This window comes from Rhinoderma darwinii, chromosome 13 (genome assembly GCF_050947455.1).
Source record: "Rhinoderma darwinii isolate aRhiDar2 chromosome 13, aRhiDar2.hap1, whole genome shotgun sequence".
NCBI lineage: Eukaryota > Metazoa > Chordata > Amphibia > Anura > Rhinodermatidae > Rhinoderma > Rhinoderma darwinii.
The window spans coordinates 70136849-70148141 of record NC_134699.1 but is presented as its reverse complement, the minus strand read 5'-3'; positions in this window follow the sequence as shown (position 1 = coordinate 70148141).

Here is an 11293-nt window from a genome sequence, read left to right as displayed (position 1 = left end):
GTCTCCTCTGATTATTACACTGTGGATACATTATATATAATATTTGGGGTCTCCTCTGATTATTACACTGTGGATACATTATATATAATATTTGGGGTCTCCTCTGATTATTACACTGTGGATACATTATATATAATATTTGGGGTCCCCTCTGATTATTACACTGTGGATACATTATATATAATATTTGGGGTCTCCTCTGATTATTACACTGTGGATACATTATATATAATATTTGGGGTCTCCTCTGATTATTACACTGTGGATACATTATATATAATATTTGGGGTCTCCTCTGATTATTACACTGTGGATACATTATATATAATATTTGGGGTCTCCTGATTATTACTCTGTGGATACATTATATATAATATTTGGGGTCTCCTCTGATTATTACTCTGTGGATACATTATATATAATATTTGGGGTCTCCTCTGATTATTACACTGTGGATACATTATATATAATATTTGGGGTCTCCTCTGATTATTACACTGTGGATACATTATATATAATATTTGGGGTCTCCTCTGATTATTACACTGTGGATACATTATATATAATATTTGGGGTCTCCTGATTATTACACTGTGGATACATTATATATATAATATTTGGGGTCTCCTCTGATTATTACACTGTGGATACATTATATATAATATTTGGGGTCTCCTCTGATTATTACACTGTGGATACATTATATATAATATTTGAGGTCTCCTCTGATTATTACACTGTGGATACATTATATATAATATTTGGGGTCCCCTCTGATTATTACTCTGTGGATACATTATATATAATATTTGGGGTCTCCTCTGATTATTACACTGTGGATACATTATATATATAATATTTGGGGTCTCCTCTGATTATTACACTGTGGATACATTATATATATAATATTTGGGGTCTCCTCTGATTATTACACTGTGGATACATTATATATATAATATTTGGGGTCTCCTCTGATTATTACACTGTGGATACATTATATATAATATTTGGGGTCTCCTCTGATTATTACACTGTGGATACATTATATATATAATATTTGGGGTCTCCTCTGATTATTACTCTGTGGATACATTATATATAATATTTGGGGTCTCCTCTGATTATTACTCTGTGGATACATTATATATAATATTTGGGGTCTCCTCTGATTATTACACTGTGGATACATTATATATAATATTTGGGGTCTCCTCTGATTATTACACTGTGGATACATTATATATATATAATATTTGGGGTCTCCTCTGATTATTACACTGTGGATACATTATATATAATATTTGGGGTCTCCTCTGATTATTACACTGTGGATACATTATATATAATATTCGGGGTCTCCTCTGATTATTACTCTGTGGATACATTATATATAATATTTGGGGTCTCCTCTGATTATTACACTGTGGATACATTATATATAATATTTGGGGTCTCCTCTGATTATTACACTGTGGATACATTATATATAATATTTGGGGTCTCCTCTGATTATTACACTGTGGATACATTATATATAATATTTGAGGTCTCCTCTGATTATTACACTGTGGATACATTATATATAATATTTGGGGTCCCCTCTGATTATTACTCTGTGGATACATTGTATATAATATTTGGGGTCTCCTCTGATTATTACACTGTGGATACATTATATATAATATTTGGGGTCTCCTCTGATTATTACTCTGTGGATACATTATATATAATATTTGGGGTCTCCTCTGATTATTACACTGTGGATACATTATATATAATATTTGGGTTCTCCTCTGATTATTACACTGTGGATACATTATATATAATATTTGGGGTCTCCTCTGATTATTACACTGTGGATACATTATATATAATATTTGGGGTCTCCTCTGATTATTACACTGTGGATACATTATATATATAATATTTGGGGTCTCCTCTGATTATTACTCTGTGGATACATTATATATAATATTTGGGGTCTCCTCTGATTATTACACTGTGGATACATTATATATAATATTTGGGGTCTCCTCTGATTATTACTCTGTGGATACATTATATATAATATTTGGGGTCTCCTCTGATTATTACTCTGTGGATACATTATATATAATATTTGGGGTCTCCTCTGATTATTACTCTGTGGATACATTATATATAATATTTGGGGTCTCCTCTGATTATTACACTGTGGATACATTATATATAATATTTGGGGTCCCCTCTGATTATTACACTGTGGATACATTATATATAATATTTGGGGTCTCCTCTGATTATTACACTGTGGATACATTATATATAATATTTGGGGTCTCCTCTGATTATTACACTGTGGATACATTATATATAATATTTGGGGTCTCCTCTGATTATTACACTGTGGATACATTATATATAATATTTGGGGTCTCCTCTGATTATTACTCTGTGGATACATTATATATAATATTTGGGGTCTCCTCTGATTATTACACTGTGGATACATTATATATATAATATTTGGGGTCTCCTCTGATTATTACACTGTGGATACATTATATATATAATATTTGGGGTCTCCTCTGATTATTACACTGTGGATACATTATATATATAATATTTGGGGTCTCCTCTGATTATTACACTGTGGATACATTATATATAATATTTGGGGTCTCCTCTGATTATTACTCTGTGGATACATTATATATAATATTTGGGGTCTCCTCTGATTATTACACTGTGGATACATTATATATAATATTTGGGGTCTCCTCTGATTATTACTCTGTGGATACATTATATATAATATTTGGAGTCTCCTCTGATTATTACACAGTGGATACATTATATATATATAATATTTGGGGTCTCCTCTGATTATTACACTGTGGATACATTATATATAATATTTGGGGTCTCCTCTGATTATTACACTGTGGATACATTATATATAATATTTGGGGTCTCCTCTGATTATTACTCTGTGGATACATTATATATAATATTTGAGGTCTCCTGTGATTATTACACTGTGGATACATTATATATATAATATTTGGGGTCTCCTCTGATTATTACTCTGTGGATATATTATATATATAATATTTGGGGTCTCCTCTGTTTATTACACTGTGGACACATTATATATAATATTTGGGGTCTCCCCTGATTATTACACTGTGGATACATTATATATAATATTTGGGGTCTCCTCTGATTATTACACTGTGGATACATTATATATAATATTTGGGGTCTCCTCTGATTATTACACTGTGGATACATTATATATAATATTTGAGGTCTCCTCTGATTATTACACTGTGGATACATTATATATAATATTTGGGGTCTCCTCTGATTATTACCCTGTGGATACATTATATATAATATTTGGGGTCTCCTCTGATTATTACACTGTGGATACATTATATATATAATATTTGGGGTCTCCTCTGATTATTACTCTGTGGATACATTATATATAATATTTGGGGTCTCCTCTGATTATTACACTGTGGATACATTATATATAATATTTGGGGTCTCCTCTGATTATTACACTGTGGATACATTATATATAATATTTGGGGTCTCCTCTGATTATTACACTGTGGATACATTATATATAATATTTGGGGTCTCCTCTGATTATTACTCTGTGGATACATTATATATAATATTTGGGGTCTCCTCTGATTATTACTCTGTGGATACATTATATATAATATTTGGGGTCTCCTCTGATTATTACTCTGTGGATACATTATATATAATATTTGGGGTCTCCTCTGATTATTACACTGTGGATACATTATATATAATATTTGGGGTCTCCTCTGATTATTACACTGTGGATACATTATATATAATATTTGGGGTCTCCTCTGATTATTACTCTGTGGATACATTATATATAATATTTGGGGTCTCCTCTGATTATTACACTGTGGATACATTATATATAATATTTGGGGTCTCCTCTGATTATTACTCTGTGGATACATTATATATAATATTTGGGGTCTCCTCTGATTATTACACTATGGATACATTATATATAATATTTGGGGTCTCCTCTGATTATTACACTGTGGATACATTATATATAATATTTGGGGTCTCCTCTGATTATTACACTGTGGATACATTATATATATAATATTTGGGGTCTCCTCTGATTATTACTCTGTGGATACATTATATATAATATTTGGGGTCTCCTCTGATTATTACACTGTGGATACATTATATATATAATATTTGGGGTCTCTGATTATTACACTGTGTATACATTATATATATAATATTTGGGGTCACCTCTGATTATTACACTGTGGATACATTATATATAATATTTGGGGTCTCCTCTGATTATTACACTGTGGATACATTATATATATTTGGGGTCTCCTCTGATTATTACACTGTGGATACATTATATATATAATATTTGGGGTCTCCTCTGATTATTACACTGTGGATACATTATATATAATATTTGGGGTCCCCTCTGATTATTACACTGTGGATACATTATATATAATATTTGGGGTCTCCTCTGATTATTACTCTGTGGATACATTATATATATAATATTTGGGGTCTCCTCTGATTATTACTCTGTGGATACATTATATATAATATTTGGGGTCTCCTCTGATTATTACTCTGTGGATACATTATATATAATATTTGAGGTCTCCTCTGATTATTACACTGTGGATACATTATATATAATATTTGGGGTCTCCTCTGATTATTACACTGTGGATACATTATATATAATATTTGGGGTCTCCTCTGATTATTACACTGTGGATACATTATATATAATATTTGGGGTCTCCTCTGATTATTACACTGTGGATACATTATATATAATATTTGGGGTCTCCTCTGATTATTACTCTGTGGATACATTATATATATATAATATTTGGGGTCTCCTCTGATTATTACACTGTGGATACATTATATATATAATATTTGGGGTCCCCTCTGATTATTACTCTGTGGATACATTATATATAATATTTGGGGTCTCCTCTGATTATTACTCTGTGGATACATTATATATAATATTTGGGGTCTCCTCTGATTATTACTCTGTGGATACATTATATATAATATTTGGGGTCTCCTCTGCTTATTACACTGTGGATACATTATATATAATATTTGGGGTCTCCTCTGATTATTACACTGTGGATACATTATATATAATATTTGGGGTCTCCTCTGATTATTACACTGTGGATACATTATATATAATATTTGGGGTCTCCTCTGATTATTACACTGTGGATACATTATATATCATATTTGGGGTCTCCTCTGATTATTACACTGTGGATACATTATATATAATATTTGGGGTCTCCTCTGATTATTACACTGTGGATACATTATATATAATAATTGGGGTCTCCTCTGATTATTACTCTGTGGATACATTATATATAATATTTGGGGTCTCCTCTGATTATTACTCTGTGGATACATTATATATAATATTTGGGGTCTCCTCTGATTATTACACTGTGGATACATTATATATAATATTTGGGGTCTCCTCTGATTATTACTCTGTGGATACATTATATATAATATTTGGGGTCTCCCCTGATTATTACACTATGGATACATTATATATAATATTTGGGGTCTCCTCTGATTATTACTCTGTGGATACATTATATATAATATTTGGGGTCTCCTCTGATTATTACACTGTGGATACATTATATATATAATATTTGGGGTCTCCTCTGATTATTACTCTGTGGATACATTATATATAATATTTGGGGTCTCCTCTGATTATTACACTGTGGATACATTATATATAATATTTGGGGTCTCCTCTGATTATTACACTGTGGATACATTATATATATAATATTTGGGGTCTCCCCTGATTATTACACTGTGGATACATTATATATAATATTTGGGGTCTCCTCTGATTATTACACTGTGGATACATTATATATAATATTTGGGGTCTCCTCTGATTATTACACTGTGGATACATTATATATAATATTTGGGGTCTCCTCTGATTATTACTCTGTGGATACATTATATATAATATTTGGGGTCTCCTCTGATTATTACTCTGTGGATACATTATATATATAATATTTGGGGTCACCTCTGATTATTACACTGTGGATACATTATATATATAATATTTGGGGTCTCCTCTGATTATTACACTGTGGATACATTATATATAATATTTGGGGTCTCCTCTGATTATTACACTGTGGATACATTATATATAATATTTGGGGTCTCCTCTGATTATTACACTGTGGATACATTATATATAATAATTGGGGTCTCCTCTGATTATTACTCTGTGGATACATTATATATAATATTTGGGGTCTCCTCTGATTATTACTCTGTGGATACATTATATATAATATTTGGGGTCTCCTCTGATTATTACACTGTGGATACATTATATATAATATTTGGGGTCTCCTCTGATTATTACTCTGTGGATACATTATATATAATATTTGGGGTCTCCTCTGATTATTACACTGTGGATACATTATATATATAATATTTGGGGTCTCCTCTGATTATTACTCTGTGGATACATTATATATAATATTTGGGGTCTCCTCTGATTATTACACTGTGGATACATTATATATAATATTTGGGGTCTCCTCTGATTATTACACTGTGGATACATTATATATATAATATTTGGGGTCTCCCCTGATTATTACACTGTGGATACATTATATATAATATTTGGGGTCTCCTCTGATTATTACACTGTGGATACATTATATATAATATTTGGGGTCTCCTCTGATTATTACACTGTGGATACATTATATATATAATATTTGGGGTCTCCTCTGATTATTACACTGTGGATACATTATATATAATATTTGGGGTCTCCTCTGATTATTACACTGTGGAAACATTATATATATAATATTTGGGGTCTCCCCTGATTATTACACTGTGGATACATTATATATAATATTTGGGGTCTCCTCTGATTATTACACTGTGGATACATTATATATAATATTTGGGGTCTCCTCTGATTATTACACTGTGGATACATTATATATATAATATTTGGGGTCTCCCCTGATTATTACACTGTGGATACATTATATATAATATTTGGGGTCTCCTCTGATTATTACACTGTGGATACATTATATATAATATTTGGGGTCTCCTCTGATTATTACACTGTGGATACATTATATATATAATATTTGGGGTCTCCTCTGATTATTACACTGTGGATACATTATATATAATATTTGGGGTCTCCTCTGATTATTACTCTGTGGATACATTATATATATAATATTTGGGGTCTCCTCTGATTATTACACTGTGGATACATTATATATATTTGGGGTCTCCTCTGCTTATTACACTGTGGATACATTATATATAATATTTGGGGTCTCCTCTGATTATTACACTGTGGATACATTATATATAATATTTGGGGTCTCCTCTGATTATTACTCTGTGGATACATTATATATAATATTTGGGGTCTCCTCTGATTATTACACTGTGGATACATTATATATATAATATTTGGGGTCTCCTCTGATTATTACTCTGTGGATACATTATATATAATAATTGGGGTCTCCTCTGATTATTACACTGTGGATACATTATATATAATATTTGGAGTCTCCTCTGATTATTACTCTGTGGATACATTATATATAATATTTGGGGTCTCCTCTGATTATTACACTGTGGATACATTATATATATAATATTTGGGGTCTCCTCTGATTATTACACTGTGGATACATTATATATATAATATTTGGGGTCTCCTCTGATTATTACTCTGTGGATACATTATATATAATATTTGAGGTCTCCTCTGATTATTACACTGTGGATACATTATATATAATATTTGGGGTCTCCTCTGATTATTACACTGTGGATACATTATATATAATATTTGGGGTCTCCTCTGATTATTACACTGTGGATACATTATATATAATATTTGGGGTCTCCTCTGATTATTACACTGTGGATACATTATATATAATATTTGGGGTCTCCTCTGATTATTACACTGTGGATACATTATATATAATATTTGGGGTCTCCTCTGATTATTACTCTGTGGATACATTATATATAATATTTGGGGTCTCCTCTGATTATTACTCTGTGGATACATTATATATAATATTTGGGGTCTCCTCTGATTATTACACTGTGGATACATTATATATATAATATTTGGGGTCTCCTCTGATTATTACACTGTGGATACATTATATATAATATTTGGGGTCTCCTCTGATTATTACACTGTGGATACATTATATATCATATTTGGGGTCTCCTCTGATTATTACACTGTGGATACATTATATATAATATTTGGGGTCTCCTCTGATTACTACACTGTGGATACATTATATATATAATATTTGGGGTCTCCTCTGATTATTACACTGTGGATACATTATATATAATATTTGGGGTCTCCTCTGATTATTACTCTGTGGATACATTATATATAATATTTGGGGTCTCCCCTGATTATTACACTGTGGATACATTATATATAATATTTGAGGTCTCCTGTGATTATTACACTGTGGATATATTATATATATAATATTTGGGGTCTCCTCTGATTATTACACTGTGGATACATTATATATAATATTTGGGGTCTCCTCTGATTATTACACTGTGGATACATTATATATATAATATTCGGGTTCTCCTCTGATTATTACACTGTGGATACATTATATATAATATTTGGGGTCTCCTCTGATTATTACACTGTGGATACATTATATATAATATTTGGGGTCTCCTCTGATTATTACTCTGTGGATACATTATATATAATATTTGGGGTCTCCTCTGATTATTACACTGTGGATACATTATATATAATATTTGGGGTCTCCTCTGATTATTACACTGTGGATACATTATATATAATATTTGGGGTCTCCTCTGATTATTACACTGTGGATACATTATATATATAATATTTGGGGTCTCCTCTGATTATTACACTGTGGATACATTATATATAATATTTGGGGTCTCCTCTGATTATTACACTGTGGATACATTATATATAATATTTGGGGTCTCCTCTGATTATTACACTGTGGATACATTATATATAATATTTGGGATCTCCTCTGATTATTACACTGTGGATACATTATATATAATATTTGGGATCTCCTCTGATTATTACACTGTGGATACATTATATATATAATATTCGGGGTCTCCTCTGATTATTACACTGTGGATACATTATATATATAATATTTGGGGTCTCCTCTGATTATTACACTGTGGATACATTATATATAATATTTGGGGTCTCCTCTGATTATTACACTGTGGATACATTATATATAATATTTGGGGTCTCCTCTGATTATTACACTGTGGATACATTATATATAATATTTGGGGTCTCCTCTGATTATTACACTGTGGATACATTATATATATAATATTTGGGGTCTCCTCTGATTATTACACTGTGGATACATTATATATAATATTTGGGGTCTCCTGATTATTACACTGTGGATACATTATATATAATATTTGGGGTCTCCTCTGATTATTACACTGTGGATACATTATATATAATATTTGGGGTCTCCTCTGATTATTACACTGTGGATACATTATATATAATATTTGGGGTCTCCTCTGATTATTACACTGTGGATACATTATATATAATATTTGGGGTCTCCTCTGATTATTACTCTGTGGATACATTATATATAATATTTGGGGTCTCCTCTGATTATTACACTGTGGATACATTATATATAATATTTGGGGTCTCCTCTGATTATTACACTGTGGATACATTATATATATAATATTTGGGGTCTCTGATTATTACTCTGTGGATACATTATATATAATATTCGGGGTCTCCTCTGATTATTACTCTGTGGATACATTATATATAATATTTGGGGTCTCCTCTGATTATTACACTGTGGATACATTATATATAATATTTGGGGTCTCCTGTGATTATTACACTGTGGATACATTATATATAATATTTGGGGTCTCCTCTGATTATTACACTGTGGATACATTATATATAATATTTGGGGTCTCCTCTGATTATTACACTGTGGATACATTATATATAATATTTGGGGTCTCCTCTGATTATTACTCTGTGGATACATTATATATAATATTTGGGGTCTCCTGATTATTACACTGTGGATACATTATATATAATATTTGGGATCTCCTCTGATTATTACACTGTGGATACATTATATATATAATATTTGGGGTCTCCTCTGATTATTACACTGTGGATACATTATATATATAATATTTGGGGTCTCCTCTGATTATTACACTGTGGATACATTATATATAATATTTGGGGTCTCCTCTGATTATTACACTGTGGATACATTATATATCATATTTGGGGTCTCCTCTGATTATTACACTGTGGATACATTATATATAATATTTGGGGTCTCCTCTGATTATTACACTGTGGATACATTATATATAATATTTGGGGTCTCCTCTGATTATTACACTGTGGATACATTATATATAATATTTGGGGTCTCCTCTGATTATTACACTGTGGATACATTATATATAATATTTGGGGTCTCCTCTGATTATTACACTGTGGATACATTATATATAATATTTGGGGTCTCCTCTGATTATTACACTGTGGATACATTATATATAATATTTGGGGTCTCCTCTGATTATTACACTGTGGATACATTATATATATAATATTTGGGGTCTCCTCTGATTATTACACTGTGGATACATTATATATAATATTTGGGATCTCCTCTGATTATTACACTGTGGATACATTATATATAATATTTGGGGTCTCCTCTGATTATTACTCTGTGGATACATTATATATAATATTTGGGATCTCCTCTGATTATTACACTGTGGATACATTATATATAATATTTGGGATCTCCTCTGATTATTACACTGTGGATATATTATATATATAATATTTGGGATCTCCTCTGATTATTACACTGTGGATATATTATATATATAATATTTGAGGTCTCCTCTGATTATTACACTGTGGATACATTATATATATAATATTTGGGGTCTCCTCTGATTATTACTCTGTGGATACATTATATATAATATTTGGGGTCTCCTCTGATTATTACACTGTGGATACATTATATATAATATTTGGGGTCTCCGCTGATTATTACTCTGT